General features: G+C 39.6%; 13 non-coding genes across 13 annotated transcripts; all 13 read right to left on the bottom strand.

Moving 5' to 3' along the window:
• Positions 1 to 13,672: 13,672 nt before the first annotated feature.
• On the bottom strand, positions 13,673 to 13,744 carry TRNAP-CGG (transfer RNA proline (anticodon CGG)). The gene has a single exon. It is a non-coding gene; the product is annotated as a tRNA-Pro (tRNA).
• Positions 13,745 to 14,035: 291 nt separating this feature from the next.
• Positions 14,036 to 14,107, bottom strand: TRNAP-UGG (transfer RNA proline (anticodon UGG)). Its single transcript has one exon. It is a non-coding gene; the product is annotated as a tRNA-Pro (tRNA).
• An 845-nt stretch (positions 14,108 to 14,952) lies between these two features.
• On the bottom strand, positions 14,953 to 15,024 carry TRNAP-UGG (transfer RNA proline (anticodon UGG)). Its single transcript has one exon. It is a non-coding gene; the product is annotated as a tRNA-Pro (tRNA).
• A 1,030-nt stretch (positions 15,025 to 16,054) lies between these two features.
• On the bottom strand, positions 16,055 to 16,126 carry TRNAP-CGG (transfer RNA proline (anticodon CGG)). Its single transcript has one exon. It is a non-coding gene; the product is annotated as a tRNA-Pro (tRNA).
• Positions 16,127 to 16,800: 674 nt separating this feature from the next.
• Positions 16,801 to 16,872, bottom strand: TRNAP-UGG (transfer RNA proline (anticodon UGG)). The gene has a single exon. It is a non-coding gene; the product is annotated as a tRNA-Pro (tRNA).
• Positions 16,873 to 17,454: 582 nt separating this feature from the next.
• Positions 17,455 to 17,526, bottom strand: TRNAP-UGG (transfer RNA proline (anticodon UGG)). The gene has a single exon. It is a non-coding gene; the product is annotated as a tRNA-Pro (tRNA).
• A 584-nt stretch (positions 17,527 to 18,110) lies between these two features.
• TRNAP-UGG (transfer RNA proline (anticodon UGG)) lies at positions 18,111 to 18,182 on the bottom strand. Its single transcript has one exon. It is a non-coding gene; the product is annotated as a tRNA-Pro (tRNA).
• Positions 18,183 to 18,765: 583 nt separating this feature from the next.
• TRNAP-UGG (transfer RNA proline (anticodon UGG)) lies at positions 18,766 to 18,837 on the bottom strand. The gene has a single exon. It is a non-coding gene; the product is annotated as a tRNA-Pro (tRNA).
• A 585-nt stretch (positions 18,838 to 19,422) lies between these two features.
• TRNAP-UGG (transfer RNA proline (anticodon UGG)) lies at positions 19,423 to 19,494 on the bottom strand. Its single transcript has one exon. It is a non-coding gene; the product is annotated as a tRNA-Pro (tRNA).
• Positions 19,495 to 20,078: 584 nt separating this feature from the next.
• Positions 20,079 to 20,150, bottom strand: TRNAP-UGG (transfer RNA proline (anticodon UGG)). Its single transcript has one exon. It is a non-coding gene; the product is annotated as a tRNA-Pro (tRNA).
• Positions 20,151 to 21,031: 881 nt separating this feature from the next.
• TRNAP-AGG (transfer RNA proline (anticodon AGG)) lies at positions 21,032 to 21,103 on the bottom strand. Its single transcript has one exon. It is a non-coding gene; the product is annotated as a tRNA-Pro (tRNA).
• Positions 21,104 to 21,710: 607 nt separating this feature from the next.
• On the bottom strand, positions 21,711 to 21,782 carry TRNAP-AGG (transfer RNA proline (anticodon AGG)). The gene has a single exon. It is a non-coding gene; the product is annotated as a tRNA-Pro (tRNA).
• A 280-nt stretch (positions 21,783 to 22,062) lies between these two features.
• TRNAP-AGG (transfer RNA proline (anticodon AGG)) lies at positions 22,063 to 22,134 on the bottom strand. The gene has a single exon. It is a non-coding gene; the product is annotated as a tRNA-Pro (tRNA).
• Between the last annotated feature and the right edge of the window lie 232 nt (positions 22,135 to 22,366).

Raw genomic sequence — 22,366 nt, 5'->3', positions numbered from 1 at the left:
TTTAAGGCCATACCGGATGCTTCTAGGATTGTGTGTTCTATTCAGCTTTTCAGAGATTCTCTCATTGACACGGTTCGATCTCTTAGCTTGATCGACCCTAAACGAGCCCCTCGTCCTAGAGATACGTCATAATTAGCCCGGTTCAATTTACTTTTAAAATTAATTAAAATCTGAAATGTCTAGCTAAATGTATACATGAAACAGATTGAACCTAAGTAGTCAGATACCGCGGATGATACAAACTGTTTGATATAGGTTGAAACTCTGCTAACGAGATTTAATAATAAAATTATCGAATAAAAATCCAGTAACAGTGTACTTGGTTGTTACTAGCAGTAACATATTTGCCTGTTGATCGTAGGGACACCTTGTGGTCTAGGATTGAACCTGGACATAGGCACGCTTCGTTTCGTGTTGGGCGCCAGCGCTCCCTGTCAGATGGAATGCCTAACGGTGTACACTCGGTAAAACTTGAAGCGTAGATGCTGTTACCATCAGAGTTTGAAATTTATTATCATCTGAACTACGCATTAATAGTGAAAAAAGTTTGCTTACTAAATGTACCGATCCTCTCAAAACTTCTGGTTCACTTTAGTAGCAACGAGTTCAGAAGAACATTACTTTTTAGTCTCAAAAATCAATACTGCCTTTCGGAGATTAACGTGCCACGGAAATTCATTGAAGATTGTTAAAAACATTAGGCAAGGAATATTTTAGCTGCAGTTTTTGCGAAACGTCGTTCTACAAAAGGCCAGCCTGATGTATACGGTCGCCGTAGCTGACACATGGTTTACTCGTCCTCCGGATGGACACAAGGTAAGAGAACGACGTCGCTTTGAAGGCGGCGGAAGTGTCGTGTTGGTTCGGACGTAAGGTTATGGTAGTGCCTTCCAGGAGCATTTTCTACTATGAGATGCTCATCGTAAACGAAACAATTAATGCAGCACAGTATCAAATTTGTCAACGGACTCATGAGCTTTTGGCCAGGCAATACAGTCCAGTAACTTGTTGCCATTCCTCAGCTATTTCCTGAATTAAGCGGAGGAGCGCCCACCGCTGGTTTCGGACCTGTTTATTCTCCCAATCTATTTGATGACCTAAAAGAGCAACTGATAGAGAGTTGTATACCCCATTATCGATTTACCTTGAGAAACTCAAGCAAAATTACATACTGGACCGTAAATGATAGGTATATAGCTCTCTAGAAGCTGCCTGAACGATCGGACCAATGCGAAAAAAAGTAAAGGACATTACTTTTAACACAAACTAAGAGATATCCTAGCAATATCAGTTCAAAGGCCTTTAATAGGTTAATAATATAACCGTTTTTAGAGGTTTCTGTTGACAACGAACTCAAATGTATTTACTGGCAAGCCACATATATTTTAACGGGATGCGTCGGATTATTGATTGGGCTCGTCCCGATGAGCTTTATGTTGTAGTTCATAGCTTGAAAGTTTTTTTTCAGTTACTTACAGTGGAAATAGTGTTTTGCCAATTGAACGATAACTGAAAGCACTGACATAAAACAAATAAATAAAGTCAAAGCTCACGCGTTAATACTAACTCATATAAACACTTAGGCACACAGTTTCTTACTATAGCTATACTCAGAGCATTTCCAAGTTTCAATAACGAAACAAAATAGATCCACCAAAATAGAAACCAAGCAGTTGTTTACTTGTTATTGTCTAAAGTTATCACTTGCAATTGGTTCATGAAGAACTTAAACGATACATTTGATTCGATACGTATAAGATATAACGTTCTGAATGAGCTAGTATCTCGTTAAACATAATAATGTCTAAGTAGATTTCTAAAACTTTTCTCAAAAATCATTTGAAATATCACTTAAAATAATTCTCTAAATTAGATAAAAATACGATTATCATCGAAACGTAGGAACTTTCTATTATTTTCCTCGTGTCTAGGTTTTTATGAAACACTAGCGATATCTTCTAATGTTTTCTAAACAATAACCACCCATAGTGACGGTGGCTGATAAACACACTCGACAAAAGCTCCTTCACTGATGCTGATGAGGTAGTACGCCTGCACGTTTTACGGCTCTCAGATACCTGAGGGAGCATTCCTGTGAGCCGTATTGCTTTTGCTAGCTGTAGGCCTCCGTGTCGTAGCTTTCGTCCTAGACTAGTAGACACACTTAGCTGATACTAAGGCAATGTCGTGTATCTTTGATGCTCTTCTCAAGCGGCATGGCCCACGTCAACATCTCTAGACTTGACGGAATCCAGTCGGATGGCGGCGACGCTGGGCGTGGTCAGTTACACGGCAAGATACAATTCAACGACGAATGTACATAGACAATGGGGGGACCATAATTGAAGGAGAATAGGAACCTGGGCGCAAGTAAATGGAATGGCGCGAAGCAACGGTGTGGACTTTATGAAGAGGAAGATAGTTTTGAAGACACTGAGCCCTGTGTTTGAATATGACCAGAGAAGTAAGGTAATGCATTTATCTAATTGAATTTCATTCACCCAACGAATCTATATAGGAATAGATGGATTGGTAAAGCGACTCATAATCAGATCAAGTCTGTATCTAATTCGCTTAGAAGAAAAAATACATATATGTATATATACGTAGTAGATAAGTTGTTCAGATGAACACACGCCTGCAACGTCATACGTCATCGCGTAGTGAAATACGGTTGGCGCTAAAAGCGTTGTAACTTTACCGCTCGTAGCCTGATCGGTCAATCTTCTTTCATTTTGCATCTTCTAAACTTCTTTGCAGCTAAAACCTTCAAAAGTCTTTGATTTAATTTTCTATACATAGTTCGGCATTTTTTATATTCGCTATTGAGTATTGATTTACTACGCTATGTTGTAACGTTAACCTTGAGGCAGGCACACAAAACTGATAACGGTTGAAGTAGAAAACAACGATCCCCTGGATACTTTTAGCTGAAAGAGCTAGCGTTGATATATTGATATATTTTTCAAGTAGAATTGAGAATTATCATAAACAAAGGCGATACCGCAGACGATGAGCGTAGTGGTGTTTACTACAAGCAAACAAACGCTGACAAAAATTTACACAGAATCATATCCTATACTCCTGAAAGTACCTCCACTATCCTTGAAACCGGACAAACTTCCTTTTAACGGTGTAAAAGGGAAGGCAAGAATATGCCTTAAACATTATCTGCTATGACGAAGTAAATACTTGCACTACAATGGCCTTCAACCTATTTCGTTACTGTTGATAGATCTCCACTACATGTCCGTGATTTTTTTTTAGCACTGATCGATCCACGCTACATGCACATGTTATATTTCGCACCTTAAGCTCAACGTTTTACTTCATTCCGCAATGTTTAATTAAGTCAAATACGTCTGCATTTGAAATACCGCGTGATGTAGCGTAACTTGTAGGATTGTCATACCCTTTTGTAGGTTTATTGGAGAAACCCATGTAGATTGAGCCAGATCCGCTTCCGTTAGATTTCCAGTGGGAGAATTCTTGATACTATACTAAAAATCTACGGTAACCCATCAACGCGGCTTCCGTTTTTAGTATCCGCGAATACCGATGAAGTGCGAGTCTCAAATCAGCTGCTGGCTGAGCAAACTGAACCGACAGGATCCGACCTTACGCGCTTGCCTTGGCAGTAGTAATTCAGTTTCAATTATCTCCCTGTCCCATCGAAGTAATGTCAAGACAAATTCTATCGTGCACACGGAATGAGTTTAACATACACGAAAATAAACAAAAAAAAAAAACAATACACATGAAAAAAATGCTTACCTTTTAGTATGTGTTTTGCACGGATATCCAAACACGAACACGCTTCTTATGCAAAATTAGTTAGTAGGTATCAGCATTGCTGCTTCAGGCACCACCAAAACTCTCTAAACGATCCTACACTACCTATCCTACTTTGTGCCGCGATAGCTCAGCTAATTTTAGAAGGAGGTGCCTGGATACCAGAATCAGACAGTTGCTGGCTCAAGGTCACGATGCTCACACAGATAATACATGCACGCCACTTTCAATAACTTTTCGATAAAGAAAAATCTACATCACATCATCTGCCTCTTTATCTAGGCCCAGTCCGCTAGCTGTCAGCCTGCCCAATATAAGTTGGTCCAACGAAAATAACGTTTTCTTTCTAATTTATGGTCAGGACACTGAATAAAGGCACCCGCCTACTTTCCAGCCTATCTAGTTGCGAAAGCAGGTAACTTGAACAGCTGTTACGGGCAGCGGCCACGGCAACTTGCGCCAATCATCGTGTCCTAATATTATAACGGCAACGCCGTGTCGTTTATATGGTGAATAATCATGACAGTGATTGTATGCAACGTCGCCAGCAATTGGGCGCGTGCCATATTTGCATTAGTTGTGACCAGAATGGACACGGAACGATAATTTACCACAGGTCGTAGTTGAGACTGAGTCAACTAGAGGTCAATTTAAGCTGACAGAGCTCACATGACCGAGCATTCGGAAAGGAGGAGACATTTTTCACTGTTCCCGTGATCTTACGGTGGTAATGTGTTTGACTGTCGAACTTCGCGACACGCGATGTGGTCTGAATTCGAAATCTGGCGCAGACACGCTCTGTTTCCTGCCGGTTTTTTTTTGAATTGAAGCACTGTTCGGGGGCAGTACCGATATGGTTGTATGGTTGCCATGTCGTTTCATGGGTCCGTTAGAGAAATCCTAGATAAGTCTAGCGAGACCCACCCCAGACCACCTCCTAACGAATATTCAGGACCACGACATACTTGAAGAAAAACTTGGAACTAGAGAAATGCTCTCCTAGATAGGGCTTGCTGTCGGCAAATATCTTTGTTGGTTCTATGTGACCTTCTACAATACTATAGTGATCTTCGGCCAGCCCTTACTTTCATAGCCACCATGTGCGAATAGACGCAGTCGCAAAAGCAGTTTGCTCACGTCGATGCCGACTGTCTAATGTATTCAACTTGATAGGTCGACCGAATTCCCATCTGTTAGAAGAGGGTGCCTTAGGATTTACCGCCGGAACCAGTACACGATAACTACGGATCACTAGAGAAAGGCGCTTGCGACGACGATCAAAAAGTTTTAAGGAACGCTTTAAGAGGGTTGTTCTTCTCAGTAGTTAACCTAACCCGGTCAAACGTAAACGTTCCAAGTCGACCAACAACTGAACATGGCGGCATCGGTTATAGCAACTTAGCCGGAACAGCTGAGAGTAGATCTTAATGTATGTTCTGCATAATTAAAAAGAAATAAGTAGCTAACCCTAAACCGTACTGGCTACTCTTATGGAGGATACATAATGCGTCGGGAAAAATGTTGCATAATCATAACTTTCTGATTGCTTCCTTTTGTTTAGTGTGTAATCAATTATAAATAACAAATGAACCAAAATAAACTTTAAAAAAAAATGATATTGGAATTAAGAACATGCAAGAGAAGTACAAAGCCAATACAGCTGGGAGGTTCAGCCAGATCCAGCTATGCGCCGGTTCGAACTAGTCGGATAACAAGAAACTAGCAAAGATCATAGTACGAATAACAGCACCAAGTAACAGCCTGCGCTTATAAAGTTTACCGGCTTAACGCCGCTACCTCTCATGGAGGGGCGCCCACCACCTGACGACGTACGGAAAACGACAGATCGCAATACTTTGCTTATGACTAATCAGTTGGACATTTCGTATCCGTTCTGTAGACTGTTTTCGTAAACCGCTATTCTGATTGGATAAATAATTACTTCGAAAACTTCGAAACGCTTCTGCGTTTAACTCGTGCCTTCTGATTAAATGTCGGCGGGCTTTATGTTAAGAACTATTATGTTCCGCAACTCGGACACCTACTATTCGGCTCCTATATCTGGATTGTTATGAGGTGCTGGTTAGTCGTAGAACTACTTGATGAATGATATAATCAATTTAAAGCTCAATGGATGTTTTATGAAGTCTTTTCCTATATTAATCGTTCTGGGCAGTTTTACCTTACATAAAGCTTTATGTGACATTTTTTGCGCATCTTTTTTTCTTTGTCGTTATCGCTCAATATCGGGTCAAACGAAGTAACGATTCTAGGTTTAGAAAGCCTACACTCTATCAGCTAAGCCAACCCGTAATTGCGGTACTGTATTCTTTTTAAACAAATTAACTAGTGACAATAAGTGGAATATTACTGGCGCTAAACAGGTCGGAGTTGTAGGTTCTAAGGAGGTGATACTCGAACTGGAATAGGAGGCGCAGGTTGATGGGAATTACGTTACATTATCTACAGATTTTTGTTCGGACGGTTGATACCCGTATATTTATGAGTTGCACGGGCGTATTTTACGTTTTGTACACCCCAACACTACCGCACATCAATGCTTCTATTAACCGAATTTGTCAGGCTATGGTACAGTCTCAATATATATGTAGATATACGATTAGGATATGGTCTTTTTTCGAAAGAGCTTCTTTTCATACCTTTATACAGGGAGCCCAGGGTTGGCTAAAGGATTAGTGGTGATAGATAGAATCTTTCCTTGGGTAAAGCACTATCGCTAGCCCAAAAGGAAAACGCTGATGAGAACGTGTATCTGAGAGTTGTGTAAAACTACGAGACGAGACAATCAGCTGAGTCCAGGCTTCCCGGTATATCAGATGTGGAGTAGAGGTATGGTTAAGGTTTATTGTGACATACGCACGATGATGCAAGAGTATTACTAGCCCACATTTGAACGCTGAGCGAGCTTAGCAACACTCGTTCTATCGAACACATATAATGTACATTTCTTTATTTAATTACACGTATTGAACTCGGGATTTGGCCCGCGACCTCTCGCACCCCAAGTGAGGATCATAACAACGAAGCGACGCTTATGAACGCTATAAAAAGATTATCTGTTTGTTTTTGCGTAAAATTAGCTCATCTATCCATCCATAGCGGAAATAGATTGTCGTGACACATTGCTGAAGTATAATATACAACAATTTGCCGAACAAACACTTGAAATATATCTGTATATAGATGACGCAATAGTAAAGTGTATTGTTGTACAATTCATAAAAGCTGTTTACTTCTGAGCAACAATAAAATAAAAAGATATGCTACGATCACATCGAAACGTAAGAGTCGCTTAGCTATTGCAAAATTCTTACTTTTCTTTAAAGTGGCCACGTAACCAAATTGAACACCTCAAAGTAAGGGGTCCTCCTCAAACGCTCCACTGGTGAACGTAATCAACGGGTCTTTGACCAGGTTTATACTCTCAATCAATGCACTAGGTTTCGTGGAAATCATACATGGAGTCTTTTGTAGACAAATAATCAATGTATATGCGACTGCGACAAGTTTCCGCGGAGTTCGGGCTTCTTTTTTAGTCAAAATTGTTGAACTTTATGTATCGACGGCCCTCTATATATATATATATATATATACACGTACAGCTGAACCATAGGTAAAGCGTTGCTAAAAAAAAGAAATAAAACAAAAAATTACTCTTTGACTTTTTTTATTTTCATTGGACAATTAAAACCGACGCGTTTCAATCAGTACTATTATTTCACACTTCGTTAGGAAGTGTTCCCTAATCAGTCCGATGTATGTGAGCTTCCGGCAGTAGCCATCGGTAGCTCAAGAATATTTATCTTTGAGATAAATTATAGCAGAACAACAACGTTGGGTTAGCCAATAAGATAGAACCTTCAACCAAAAAAGCCAGTTTTTTTTTTTAATTACCCTGTACGACTGAGCTTAAAAGTGAATTTCATTGCTCCTATTTTTTTCTTTCTTTTGAAATCAAAACGGGGCCTTGTATGGGATTTGAAGCCGAAACTCTTCGTACGGCAATTATATCGCGCTTATCGAGAGTTATATACCCACATCACCAATCCGGTGACTGCTTGTCGATGACAGTACTGCTTGCTTTTTACCGCCGTCGTCACGCATATAAAAGTCATATACGTCACGAATTCATCCAGCTGGGCGAGAAATTGACTCCCTGTAAATCATAATGTCAATGAAGCAATCGTTTAAAAATTTTTAGTCCGTTAAAAAAGGCATATCTTATGATACACATGGGTCTCCGCATAATATTCATCAGTGAGATAGGTAAGGCTTTGTATCATTTCTGTATTGCTCGAAGCGTACGATTCTCCTATTCGTGGGATTTGTCAAGTTTTCTACCTCCGCATAAAGACTAAGGTGAGATTACTAGCCTCAATTGTACGAAGTACGAGGGTTTGCCTAAATGAAATTATTTTTTGACGTACAATCAATACATGACCTGTGACCTCGATTTAAAATTACGGTAGGCGCTCGTCTGAGATTTGAACCCGCGACCTCTCGGGTTCGAAGCAAGAACTTTCTCTCATATCCCAACGAATTTATTTATTTGTCTCGCCACAACGTTTCACGCTTGTTGATCAATCACGAACGCACACAGAAATGTTGCTGGTCCATCATCGTAAGATTTGGACAATATGCTAACGGTAAGACACGTTCCAGACAAGCTCTTGTAGGGCAGTCTTAACGATCTTTATAATGTATAATCTGGCAGTGACGTGAAGTCTTGGTCTAGTATATCGGATCCCTCCGCTGTATAGCCTTGTTTACTCGATGCAGTTGTGTCAAATACACGTTAAATGTCTTGTTCGCCTTATGAGTTTTTCAATGTATGCTCGATTAAAGCGGCCCGTTAATCGTGGTTCCTTTTATAATTTTTCAAAACAGAATCGCTGAGCGTAGTTCCACAAAGCGACATATTATTACAGACGCCGTGCCATCAGTAGCTTCATTACGTCTTTTGCCCCCAGTATTTGCGCCTAGGTTACTTCACATTTACTTCTATTAGTGACCAACTCACCGAACGAAAGCCATCTTCAAACCTAATAAATGTCTTTTCATCGAAAGTCTTTCATTTACTATATCTGTTGCTTCTCCGTTAACTAACTGCGACGTTTAATTTTTGCGTATCGCTGGCTGCAACAAACAGCGAAGACCATTGCTTTAATCACCATTGAGCGAATCAGGATTTCTACATCTAGTAAGGTTACGTAATGTCTGCCCCTTTGCTTTGCGGACAACGTGAAGGGTTTTTACTATCGAAGATATCGCAATATAGTTCGGAAAAAGCTATCTTTTTGCGATTATTACATTAAAGGACAGTGTAGACCAATCAGCGTGTGGCCAAGTGTCTGTGTCTAATCGTTTGTCGTATAGTTGATATTCGTAGAGAACTATTATTACCATTAGTATAATTACTACTACTTTTATTTTATCGTTATATACGCAAAACAAAAAAATTATGTGATTGAAAAAAAACTCACATTTATGATCGGCGACAAGCACGTGTACGATATAAGTCCAGTTCTATATCGTCGCCTGAGGTAATTTTCGTTCAACCTCATGATACTACCGATTATACTAAGGCCGTCGTACTCTCCTTGAAGGCAAGTCAATGTAAATCAGCACTTATCACCTTCAACGAATGCGACTCCGTAACGTTTTGTATAGAAGATAAAAGTAGCTGCCCGTTTAATGTTGAGTGTCGGCAGATTATCATAGGAAAACACCATTTTGCAGGGGTTCATTCCGACGACCGCGACGACATGAGAAGACATCCTGAATTCATTTATATGGCTGCCATTAGCTTTGAGATTTTCCGACTTCTGTGACATTATGCATGATAACGTACTCACTGGCGGGAAACCATTCCTGAATCTGAGGCAGCATCTGGCTTCCGATAGGGCTCTAATATTCCCTATATGAACTGTAGTATCTCAGTTTTTTTTCTACTAGAAATTACAAACCATATTTCCGACATAAGTTTCGGAAGATCGTTTTTCAACAGAAGGGGAAAGAATGATGGTCGTTTTTTCTTGGAATTTCAAAATAAGGTTTGATATCTCTTTAAGATTTGTAAATAGTCAAGCAGTCTTCCCGCTTCATCGTACATCTTCTCAATTCTTCACGTGACTACAATATCAAATGTTCCCTCAATGACCTAGCAGCTTTGGCGATTGCATGCTGGGAAGTGTAACACATTTTAGAAATTTCGCGCTTTATACATTGATCTTAACAAAGCTGTTTACTCAGCAACGTTTTCTGCTACTTAATTACACCGATTCCGTTTTTCGTACTTTACGGTACACTTTATGTACAGAAATACGTAAAAATCACCAAAAAAACATAAAGTCATTCTCACTTAACCACTCAACACTGATAACAGTAATGTTAGATGGCGAGATAGAGCGCATTGGCTTTACAATGTATGAGATACGAACACGAAGGCCGAATATTGAATTCCGATTACAACAAGTTAACACGCTAAGATACGCTATGTCAGCCTTCAGTATCGTATCGTTTGTCACCAGCTCGAACCTGTTTTCTGGTATTTTCATCGGCATGTAAGGTATCAGTATAAAGTGGAAATGCCGTTCTTATAAGCCAAAGACCGTTTGAAAATGTCTTGCCCTAGAGCTGTGCAAGTGGTCCTAAAATGTGAAACTTTTAACTTAATTTGGATTTTCCTTTTACTGAGCACTGATTGTAATTTGCGCCTCTCGTAAATCAGTTTTATGTTTAATATCAAGGCACGAATACCAGGTAAACAGCTTCGTTTCATATATGGGTCTAGGAAGACCCAGGTCAGCTAAGAACGTTATAGTGTGGCTTTCTGGACATGGGCGTTCCTTGTGGTAAGCACAATCGCTAGCAGAAAACAAAACGCTTAAATTTGCCTATATTTGAAAGCTATGCAAAATAGACGATGAAACTACGTGCTAAGTATAGGCTTCTCAAATAATCAGCGATAGAATAAGGGTTCGATTACGGTTTATCGTGGCGTACGCGGTATGGTGCAAGTGTCTTATTAGAACCAATTTTTAACCTCTGATCGTTAAGCCATCATAGTGGTGAAGTTTACTATTGAACAGCTGTGATTTTAATTACTTCAGTTAATTTCACAGTGTACTGATCGATTTTCCAGCCAAAAATGTAATCCTTCAGTCCATTGCGCCAAAGATGTGTTGTCACAAATTGTTTATCTAAGGAGTAGTTCTCTCGGACTCGCACGGGTTGTGAAGTCGGGACGAAGAGCACCCTAAACATTCCGTTAGCCCAATGAGCTACCAGTTACTGAATCTACCATAGCTGTTCTGTTTTCGCGTATATCTGACTGATCTATCCATGGCGTAAGCTGTGTCACATGGCTTGCCCCAATGTGTCAAAATTATATATGTGACAGTAATAACTAATTGAAATGCGTCATGATAATAACAGGCCAATTCATTGTCATATATCGAACAGTTAATAAATGAACATGCAATTATGCCATGTAATATTTTAGGGGTGAAGCCGAAGTGGTAGCCCAAAGAGACCGCTTAACTTCCGGTGTCCACTGATTTGTATGAATCAAACACAACTCGTGTACATTTAAATATAACTGTAATTATTCTGACGCAATTATGGCACGGAGCGTACTTAGGTACTACAAAATATCTTGTTCATTTTTCTGAAGCGTAAATCTAACGTTGTTACTAGCATCATGTTGATGCCTGATCGAGGTAACAGATCTTCTTCAAATGTTACATTAATAGGCGCCGTTCGTTGTCCGGTTATTTTTAGGACGAGGTTAGCAAATTCTGTCACATACGGTAATCATTTACTGCATTCTTTAATTAACTCGAAAATAGAACGAGGACTCACTCGGAATTTAAAGTCGGGTCGCTGGCACACAAAGTAATAATTATAACCGTTGATCAATGATTCAACAGTTTGGCGGCGATACAGGCCACTATTAGGAACTTTAAATCAAACGACAAATAAACTAGCAAGAAAGATAATAAAATGGATTACAAGAATCAACCGTCAAATACGCCACGAACTAATTTAACCGAGTGGAGGTCTTTCTCCTTGTATGTCATAGGGCGGTCTTGAATGTACACCTCAATAGCTTGAAAGGTTTCAGCTGCAGAGGTTCATTTTGTAGTACATGTGGGTTTATGTATAGTAATCGTTGGTAGCTGGTAATGATTAATTAGTTCTTTCTAAAGAATCTACTATTTTTTTTACCTGTAGCATAAACCATGCTTTCTAACCTTTCGTGTGAGGCTCAAGATAGGGTTCGCTATCAATCTCAATTATACGAAGAACGAAGGTCTCCCCAGATGAAATTATTTTGACGTGCAATAAAAATTGGTGTATATTGGTGTTAATCTTAAAGGTTAAGATAAGGGATTTGACCCGAGACTTTTCGTTAAATTACTCCGACTACACTAAGTGTCGATGTATCCTTGTGCTCTGATCTAAAAGCGCCACAATGGCTCGTCAGGTATTTGAAACCGAAACCTCCCCCATTCAGAGTGAGAATCCTACCCCCTAGACCCACGGGCTAACGTGAGTTATACATTTGTGTCACATTGGTCATCAAGTACACAGAGGGCTCATTTTATAGTACACGCTGGTTTATGTAAAAATCGTTGGTGGGATGGTCAGGATCTCGTATTAATTAGGTTTTTCAAAAGATGTATTATTTTCTTACTTGTATCATAAATAATGTTTTCTACTTTTCCTGTGAAGCTCAAGGTGGGGTTCGTTATATTCTTCGAAGAAGGAGGGTCTTCACAGATGATATTATTTTGTCGTAATATAAATATCGATGTATCATTATGCTCATAACAAAGATCGCTCGGCCTGGATTTGAACGCAGAACTTCTTGTACTCAAAGCGAGAATCATACCCATAATCACGCTGATGTGAAAGTTGCGCGTCATGATACTCAAGTACATAGAACGCTCATTTTATGGTATACGCAGGTTTACGAATAATAATCGTTGGTGGGATGATGAGGATCTTGTTTTAATTAGTTTCTTCTAACGGATCTACTATGTTTTCTCCTGTAACATAACCCATGTTTTCTACCTTTCGTGTGAGGCTCAAGGTGGGGTTCATTATCTCAATTCTAGAAAGAACGAAAATCTTTCCAGATGAAATTGTTTTGACGTACAATAATAACTGGTGTAGTTTTGTGGTGTTGATCTTAAGGAACAGTAAGGAGTCGTTCAAGATATGACCCGAGCCGTCTCGTACCCAAAGCGAGAATCATAACCCTAAACCAACGAGCCGAGCTCAGCCCTATGCGTTGTGTTAATATTCAAGTACGTAAAAGAGCTTATTTTGTAATACACGTAGGTTTAGGGGTTCGTGGGATGGTCAGGATCGCGCAAACATGGGTTCATTATCAATTCCAATTCTATGAAGAACGAAGGTCTTCCCAGATTAAACTATTCTGATGTACAAGAAATATTGATGTATCTTTGTGCTCTTAATCTAAAAGCGCGACAAAGGCTCGTCCAGGATTCGGACTCAGGACTTCTCGCATTCAATGCAAGAATCATACCCCTAGACCAACAGGCTGACGTGAAACATGCGCATCATGGTACTTAAATACCTAGAAGGCTCATTTTGTGATAAACGTGAGTTTATCTATAACGATCGTTGGTGGGATGATCACGATCTTGTGTTAATTAGTTTTTTCTTACCTGTAACATAAGCCATGTTCTCTACCTTTCGTGTGAGGCTCAAAGTGGGGTTCGCTAGGAGTCTCACTTGTATGAAGAACGAGGGTTTCCCAAATGAAATTATTCGAATGTACAATAAGTAAATGATATATCTTTGTGCTATTGACCTAAAAGGGTAATAAGGGCTCGTCCGGGATTTGAACCCAGGACCTCTCGCACCCGAAGCGAGAATCATACCCCTAGACCAACGAGCCACCGTTGGAGTAATTAGTCCGTAAAAAAACTAATTTTCTGATTCACGTGGCTTTATGCATAATGATCATTGGTAGGATGATCAGTATCTTATACTAATTAGTTCTTTCTAGAAATGTACTATTTTCTTAGCTACAGAATTAATCATATTTCCCACCTCTCGTGTGAGGCTCAAAAAGAGGTTTGTTATTGATGTCACTTACACGAAGAACGAGGGTTTCCCGAAATAAAATTATTCTGACGTACAGTAAATTGATGATGCATTTTTTTGACTGGACCTAAAACGCTAATAAGGGCTCGTCCGGGATTTGAACCCGGGACCTCTCGCACCCAAAGCGAGAATCATACCCCTAGACCAACGAGCCTTCGTGGGAGTAACCACTGCGTAAAAATCTTATTTTGTAATACACCTGGGTTTATACACAATAATCATTGATAGAATGATCTTGTATTAATTAGTTCATTCCAGAAATGTACTATTTTCTTAGCTGTAGAATAAATCATGTTTTCTACCCCTCGTTTGAGGCTCAAAGTGGGGTTCATTATCAATCTTAATTCTACGAAGGACGAAGCCCTGCCCAGATGAAATTATTTTGTCGTACAATAAAAATTAGTGTATCTTTGTGCGCTTGATCTAAAAGAACACTAAGGGATCGGTCGGGATTTGAATCCGCGACTCTCGAACTCAGCGCGAGAATGATAATCCAAGACCATCGAGCCGCGGTCTGCCTACGCGTTATGTTAACATTCAAGTACGTAGAAGGGCTTATTTTGTAATAAGCATTGGTAGGATGGTCAGAATCACTAAAATAGGAGTTCACTATCAATCTCAATTCTACGAAGAACAATGATCTTCCCAGATTAAATTACTCTAACATACAATAAATATTCATGTACCTTCGCACTTTTGACCTAAAAGCGCCACAATGGCTCTTCCGGGATTTGTACCCAAACTTCTCACGCTCACAGCAAGAGTCACACCCCTAAACCAACGAACCGAAGTTAACCCTACGCCTTATGTTGATATGCAACTACGCAAAAGTACTTGTTTTATGTATAATAAGCGTTGGTGGTATGGTCAGGATCGCTCAATGTGAGGTTAATTATTAACCTGAAGTCTACGAAGAGCGAAGGTTTTCCCACACTACATTATTCCGACGTATATTAAATATCCATATATCATAGTGCTCTTAATCTAAAAACAGCACGTGGGCTCGTCCGGGATTTGAACCCGGGACCTCTCGCACCCAAAGCGAGAATCATGCCCCTAGACCAACGAGCCGACGTGACATACGGCATGTTGATACTCAAGTCCATAGAGGGCTCATTTTGTGATACACGTGGATTTATGTATAATAATCCTTGGTGGGATGATCAGGATCTTGTGTTAATTAGTTCTCTCCACAAATGTACGATTTTCTTTTCTGTAACATAAACTATGTTTTTTACCTTTTATTTGAGGCTTAAAGTGGGGTTCATTATCAATCTCAATTCCACGAAGAGCAAACGTCTTCCCAGATTAAATGATTCTGACGTACGATAAATATTGATGTATCTTTGCGCTCTTAATCTAAAAGCGCCACAAAGGCTCCTCCGGGATTTGGACCCAGGACTTCTCGCATTCAAAGCGAGAATCATACCCCTAGATCAACAGGCTGACGTGAAACATACGCATCATGATACTCAAATACATAGAAGGCTCATATTGCGATACACGTAAGTGTATGTAATATTAATCGTTGGTGGGATGTTAATTAGTTCTTTCTAAAAATGTGCTATTTTTTCTTACCTGTAACATAAACCGTGTTCTCTACTTTTCGTGTGAGGTTCAAGGTGGGGTTCGTTATCAGTCTCAACTGTACGAAGAACGAGGGTTTTCCCAAAATTATTCTGACGTACAATAAATTAATAATGTATCTTTGTGCTCTTGATCCCCAAGAGCAATAAAGGGTCATTCGGTATTTAAAACCCGGGACCTCTTGCGCCTGAAGCGAGAATTACGATCCTAGACGAACCAGCTGAAGTGAGTCTAGCATGTTATGTGTATACTCAATTCCATAAAGAAGCTTATTTTGTGATACACGTTTTTGTATGATAATCGCTCGTGAGATGATCAGCATCTTGTATTAATTAGTTCTTTCTTAAAACGTACTATTTTCTTATCTCTAAATTAAATTTATTTTTTACCTCTTCAAGGTGGGGTTTCTATCTATCTCGCTTGTACGAAGAACGAGGGTTTCCTAAATGAAATTATTCCAACGTCCACTAACTTAATGATATATCTTTGTGGTCTCGACTTAAAAGGGAAATAAGGGCTCGTCCGGGATTTGAACCCGGGACCTCTCGCACCCGAAGCGAGAATCATACCCCTAGACCAACGAGCCGACGACAATAACGAGAGTTATGTTGCTATTCAAGTACGTAAAAGGGCTCATTTTGTGATACACGTCGATTTATGTACAATAGTCGTTGCTCAGATGATCAGCATCCTGTACTAATTAGTTCTTTCTAAAAACGTGCTATTATTTTAGCTGTAGAATAAATCATGTTTTCTATACCTCGTGTGAGGCTCAAAGAGGGGTTTGTTAGCAATGTCACTTGTACGAAGAACGAGGGTTTCCTCAAAAAAAAATTATTCTGACGTACAATAAATTAATAATGTATTGTGCTTTTGATCTCAAAGAGCAATAAAGGCTCATCCGGTATTTAAACCCGGGACTTCTTGCGCCTGAAGCGAGAATTACGATCCTAGCCCAACCAGCTGAAGTGAGACTAATACGTTATGTGTATACTCAATCCTATAAAAAAGCTTATTTTGCGATACACGTGAGTTTATGTACAATAATCGTTCGTAAGATGATCAGGATCTTGCCTTAATTAGTTATTGCTAAAAACGTACTATTTTCTTACCTGTAAATTAAATATATTTTTAGCCCTTCAAAGTGGGGTTTCTATCAGTCCCACTTGTACGAAGAACGAGAGTTTCCCAGATGAAATTATTCTGACGTATACTAAATTAATGAGATATCTCTGTGGTCTTGATCTAAAATTGTAAGAAGGGCTCGTCCGGGATTTGAACCCGGGACCTCTCGCACCCAAAGCGAGAATCATACCCCTAGACCAACGAGCCTACATGGAGTTAACCACGTCCGTAAAAAATCTCATTTTGTGATACACCTGGGTTTACACACAGTAATTTGTAGGATGGTTATGATTTTCTATTAACTAGTTCTTTCTAAAAAAATACTATTTCCTTACCTATGAAGTAAATTATGTCTCTCCTCCCTTGTGAGACACAGAGTAGGGTTTGTTATCAATCTCACTTGTACGAAGAACGAGGGTTTCCCAGATAAAATTATTCTGACGTACATTAAATTAATGATATATCTTTGTGGTCTTGGTCTAAAACAGTACTAAGTGCTGGTCCGGGATTTGACCCTATTCGTACCAAAAGCGAGAATCACACCCCTACACCAATGAGCCGAGGTCAGCCCTACACGTTATGTTAATATTCAAGTACTTGAAAATACTTATTTTATAATACACGTGGGTTTATGTATAATAAGTGTTGGTGGGATGATGATTATCGCTCAATGTGGGGTTCATTGTCAATCTCAATTCTACGAAGAACGAAGGTTTTTCCAGGTTAAATCACCTTGACGTGCAATAAATATTGATATATCTTAGTGCTCTTGATCTAAAAACGGCAGAAGGGCTCGTCCGGGATTTGAACCCGGGACCTCTCGCACCCAAAGCGAGAATCATACCCCTAGACCAACGAGCCTACATCGGGTTAAGCAGTACATAAAAAAGCTTATTTTGTGATACACTTGGGCTTACGCACAATAATCGTTGGTAGGATGATTAGGATCTTCCATTAACTAGTTCTTTCTAAAAAAATACAATTTCCTTACCTATGAAGTAAATTATGTCTTTGCTCTCTTGTGAGACTCAAAGTAGGGTTTATTATCAATCTCACTTGTACGAAGAACGAGGGTTTCCCAGATAAAATTATTCTGACGTACATTAAATTAATGATATATCTTTGTGGTCTTGGTCTAAAACAGTACTAAGTGCTGGTCCGGGATTTGACCCAATTCGTACCCAAAGCGAGAATCACACCCCTACACCAATGAGCCGAGGTCAGCCCTACACGTTATGTTAACATTCAAGTACTTGAAAGTACTTATTTTATAATACAGGTGGGTTTATGTATAATAAGTGTTGGTGGGATGATGATGATCGCTCAATGTGGGGTTCATTATCAATCTCAATTCTACGAAGAACGAAGGTTTTTCCAGGTTAAATCACCTTGACGTGCAATAAATATTGATATATCTTAGTGCTCTTGATCCAAAAACGGCAGAAGGGCTCGTCCGGGATTTTAACCCGGGACCTCTCGCACCCAAAGCGAGAATCATACCCCTAGACCAACGAGCCTACATCGGGTTAACCAGTACGTAAAAAAGCTTATTTTGTGATACACTTGGGCTTACGCACAATAATCGTTGGTAGGATGATTAGGATTTTCTACTAACTAGTTCTTTCTAAAAAAATACTATTTCCCCACCTATGAAGTAAATTATGTCTTTCCTCCCTTGTGAGACACAAAGTAGGGTTTGTTATCAATCTCACTTGTACGAAGAACGAGGGTTTCCCAGATAAAATTATTCTGACGTACATTAAATTAATGATATATCTTTGTGGTCTTGGTCTAAAACAGTACTAAGTGCTGGTCCGGGATTTGACCCAATTCGTACCCAAAGCGAGAATCACACCCCTACACCAATGAGCCGAGGTCAGCCCTACACGTTATGTTAACATTCAAGTACTTGAAAGTACTTATTTTATAATACAGGTGGGTTTATGTATAATAGTGTTGGTGGGATGATGATTATCGCTCAATGTGGGATTCATTATCAATCTCAATTCTACGAAGAACGAAGGTTTTTCCGGGTTAAATTACCTTAACGTGCAATAAGTATTGATATATCTTAGTGCTCTTGATCTAAAAACGGCAGAAGGGCTCGTCCGGGATTTGAACCCGGGACCTCTCGCACCCAAAGCGAGAATCATACCCCTAGACCAACGAGCCTACGTGGCGTTGACCACGTCCGTAAAAAAGCTTATTTTGTGATACATTTGCGTTTACGCACAATAATCGTTGGTAGGATGATTAGGATTTTCTATTAACTAGTTCTTTCTAAAAAAATACTATTTCCCCACCTATGAAGTAAATTATGTCTTTCCTCCCTTGTGAGACACAAAGTAGGGTTTGTTATCAATCTCACTTGTACGAAGAACGAGGGTTTCCCAGATAAAATTATTCTGACGTACATTAAATTAATGATATATCTTTGTGGTCTTGGTCTAAAACAGTACTAAGTGCTGGTCCGGGATTTGGCCCTATTCGTACCCAATGCGAGAATCACACCCCTACACCAATGAGCCGAGGTCAGCCCTACACGTTATGTTAACATTCAAGTACTTGAAAGTACTTATTTTATAATACAGGTGGGTTTATGTATAATAAGTGTTGGTGGGATGATGATTATCGCTCAATGTGGGGTTCATTATCAATCTCAATTCTACGAAGAACGAAGGTTTTTCCAGGTTAAATCACCTTGACGTGCAATAAATATTGATATATCTTAGTGCTCTTGATCCAAAAACGGCAGAAGGGCTCGTCCGGGATTTTAACCCGGGACCTCTCGCACCCAAAGCGAGAATCATACCCCTAGACCAACGAGCCTACATCGGGTTAACCAGTACGTAAAAAAGCTTATTTTGTGATACACTTGGGCTTACGCACAATAATCGTTGGTAGGATGATTAAGATTTTCTATTAACTAGTTCTTTCTAAAAAAATACTATTTCCCCACCTATGAAGTAAATTATGTCTTTCCTCCCTTGTGAGACACAAAGTAGGGTTTGTTATCAATCTCACTTGTACGAAGAACGAGGGTTTCCCAGATAAAATTATTCTGACGTACATTAAATTAATGATATATCTTTGTGGTCTTGGTCTAAAACAGTACTAAGTGCTGGTCCGGGATTTGACCCAATTCGTACCCAAAGCGAGAATCACACCCCTACACCAATGAGCCGAGGTCAGCCCTACAGGTTATGTTAACATTCAAGTACTTGAAAGTACTTATTTTATAATACACGTGGGTTTATGTATAATAAGTGTTGGTGGGATGATGATTATCGCTCAATGTGGGGGTCATTATCAATCTCAATTCTATGAAGAACGAAGGTTTTTCCAGGTTAAATTACCTTAACGTGCAATAAGTATTGATATATCTTAGTGCTCTTGATCTAAAAACGGCAGAAGGGCTCGTCCGGGATTTGAACCCGGGACCTCTCGCACCCAAAGCGAGAATCATACCCCTAGACCAACGAGCCTACGTGGGGTTAACCAGTCGGTAAAAAAGCTTACTTTGTGATACATTTGCGTTTACGCGCAATAATCGTTGGTAGGATGATTAGGATTTTCTATTAACTAGTTCTTTCTAAAAAAATACTATTTCCCCACCTATGAAGTAAATTATGTCTTTCCTCCCTTGTGAGACACAAAGTAGGGTTTGTTATCAATCTCGCTTGTACGAAGAACGAGGGTTTCCCAGATGAAATTATTCTGACGTACATTAAATTAATGATATATCTTTGTGGTCTTGGTCTAAATGAGTAGTAAGGGCTGGTCCGGGATTTGACCCTTCTCGTACCCAAAGCGAGAATCACACCTTTACACCAATGAGCCGAGGTCAGCCCTACGTGTTATGTCAATATTCAAGTACTTAAAAATGCTCATTCTATAATACACGTGGGTTTATGTATAATAAGCGTTGGTGGGATGGTGAGAATCGCTCAATGTTGAGTTTATTATCAATCTCAATTCTACGAAGAACGAAGGCTTTTCCAGGTTAAATTACTTTGACGTACAATAAATATTGACATATCCTAGTGCTCTTGATCTAAAAACGGTAGACGGGCCCGTTCGGGATTTAAGCCGAGAATCTCGCACCCAAAGCAGGAATGATACCCCTAGACCAACGTACCGGGTGAAGACACCGCGTTATGTTGGTACTCAAGTACATAGAGGGCTCACCTTCATCTTTCTAAAAACGTACTATTTACCTGTAAATTAAATATATTTTCTACTTCTTCAAAGTGGGTTTTCTATCAATATCACTTGTACGAAGAACGGGGGTTTCCCAGATAAAATTTTTCTGGCGTACATTAAATTCATGATGTATCTTTGTGGTCTTGACCTAAAATGATAGTAAGGGCTCGTCCGGGATTTGAACCCGGGACCTCTCGCACCCTAAGCGAGAATCATACCCCTAGACCAACGAGCCTACACGGGACTCCCATGATTACGATCTTGTATTAATCAATTCCTTCTAAAAATATACTACTTCCTGAACTGTGAAGTAAATCATGTTTCCTACACCTCGTGAGGCTCAAAGTAGGGTTTGTTACCAGTTTCACTTATATGAAGAACGAAGACTTTTCCAAATGAAATTATTCTAACGTACAATAAATTAATGACGTATTCTTGTGCTCTTGATTTTAAAGAGCAATAAGGGCTCTTGCGGGATATAAACTCGGGGCCTCTTGCATCCGAAGCAAGAATCACACCTTTAAACTAACTATCTGAGGTAAGACTAACACGTGATGTAAAAATGTGTCTCAATCCCGTAAAAAGTCTCACTTTGTGGGATTTATCTGTAAGAAACATTGGTAAGATGATCAGGATCTTAGTATTAATTAGTTGTCTCTAAGAGTTTACCGTCTTCTTACCTATATATTAAAATCGTACTTTCTGCCCCTTGTGTGAGGTTCAAGGTGGGGTTCTCTATCAACTTCACTTGTACGAAGAACGAGGGTTTCCCCGATGAAATTATTCTGACGTACAATAAATCAATGATGTGTCTTTATGGTCTTGACCTAAAACGTTAGTAAGGGCTCGTCCGGGATTTGAACCCGGGACCTCTCGCACCCTAAGCGAGAATCATACCCCTAGACCAACGAGCCGACGCGGGGTTTCCAAGTCCATAAGAAAGATCGTTTGGTGATATACTTGAGTTTATGTATAATAATGGTTGACCAGATGATCAGAATCTTGCACTAATTAGTTCTTTCTAAAAGTGTATTATTACCTTAGCTATAGAACAAATAATGTTTTCTATACTTCGTGTGAGGTTCGTTATCAATCTCAATTGTACGAAAAGCAAGGGTTGTCCCAGATGAAGTTGTTCTGACGTACAATAAATTCATGATGTATCCTTGTGCCCTTGATCTAAAATGTTACGCAGGGCTCGTCCGGGATTTGAACCCGGGACCTCTCGCACCCTAAGCGAGAATCATACCCCTAGACCAACGAGCCGCTGTGAGAGCGACGTGTAATGTTTACACTCAAGTACGCAGATTTTCCAACCGAACCGATGGTTTTGAAAAGCACTTAAGTTCGTTGATTTTGTCACCAAATAAAGTGCCCATATAGACTACCCAAATTGTATATAACAAATTAATACAATATGTCTTCGTTGCCATTTTCGTTAACCGTCTTCCGTTTTTCTCTGTCTTGCCATAAGGTTTTTAGGTCCGTTGTCGAAAAA

Source organism: Varroa destructor, unplaced genomic scaffold (genome assembly GCF_002443255.2).
Source record: "Varroa destructor unplaced genomic scaffold, Vdes_3.0 BEIS01000004.1, whole genome shotgun sequence".
In the NCBI taxonomy this organism is placed as follows: domain Eukaryota; kingdom Metazoa; phylum Arthropoda; class Arachnida; order Mesostigmata; family Varroidae; genus Varroa; species Varroa destructor.
This window is presented reverse-complemented; position numbering and strand designations above follow the sequence as displayed.